Source organism: Etheostoma spectabile, chromosome 10, assembly GCF_008692095.1.
Source record: "Etheostoma spectabile isolate EspeVRDwgs_2016 chromosome 10, UIUC_Espe_1.0, whole genome shotgun sequence".
NCBI classification, from domain to species: domain Eukaryota; kingdom Metazoa; phylum Chordata; class Actinopteri; order Perciformes; family Percidae; genus Etheostoma; species Etheostoma spectabile.
Genome location: NC_045742.1, coordinates 5530883 through 5531831, shown reverse-complemented (window position 1 = coordinate 5531831; position 949 = coordinate 5530883).

Genomic DNA, 949 nt, shown 5'->3' with positions numbered 1-949 from the left:
ATCCCGGAATGCTGGGTTTCCTAGCCAGACCCTCGTCCGCAGCGCTGTGAAGGAAGGTCTGGCAATGCCATACTACTCCACCCAAACATCCTCACACACACCACTTTGATATGTACATAAATCAACCGTCAGTAGTGTGGACAACATGGCTTATTAAAGTTTGAGAACGTGCAACTGAGTAGTAGAAATTCAATATTAGTGGAAAAGGTGTTAATCAGTGTCACAATTGGGTGGCACATTTTACATTGGTTGGGTTTCACATCTTCATTGTCTTTTATCCCTCACTGCTTATGATAACATCTTTCGTTGACCACTGGATCTGTGTTGGTGAGCTTGTTAGAAGATAGTTGCACCTTTACAACCTGTCAAACCAGCTTCTGCATCCTCATATTCCCCCACAGATTTTATTTGGATTAGGTACGTGACCTAACTGGCATCAAGTGTAAATTGAAACAAACAAAGAGTGTGTTTCTGTTTCATGCAAAGTCAGCTTTGTTACACTCCAACATTAATATCTAGGATTAATTTAGGTGTTCACTTTAATTATCACACAAGTAATGAAATTCTGTGTTTGGTTGACGACTAAGATGCTGAACTAAACCCCAGGCTGGACACTGTTTACAGGAGTAAATTAAAAGTATTTGTTTTTAAAGCTATGCTATTTTTGTATAGTTTTGCCAATAAACTAATTTATTTTACGTTTCTCACTGCATTGATTGTCACTTTAAAACAGTGTATAATCCATTGTCGGTACCTTTAAAATAGGTACAAGAGGTGTTCCATGTGCTCTCAGGCTATCAAAACCTTTAATTGAGGTCAGGAAAATAATGTGGTTTTGTTAAATATTAAAAAAGTAAAGTCCTCCTGTTTTGTGCTTCAAGTCTGTGTTGACTTTTTTTAAAGCACCCATATTATGCTCGTTTTCAGGTTCATAATTGTATTTTGAGGT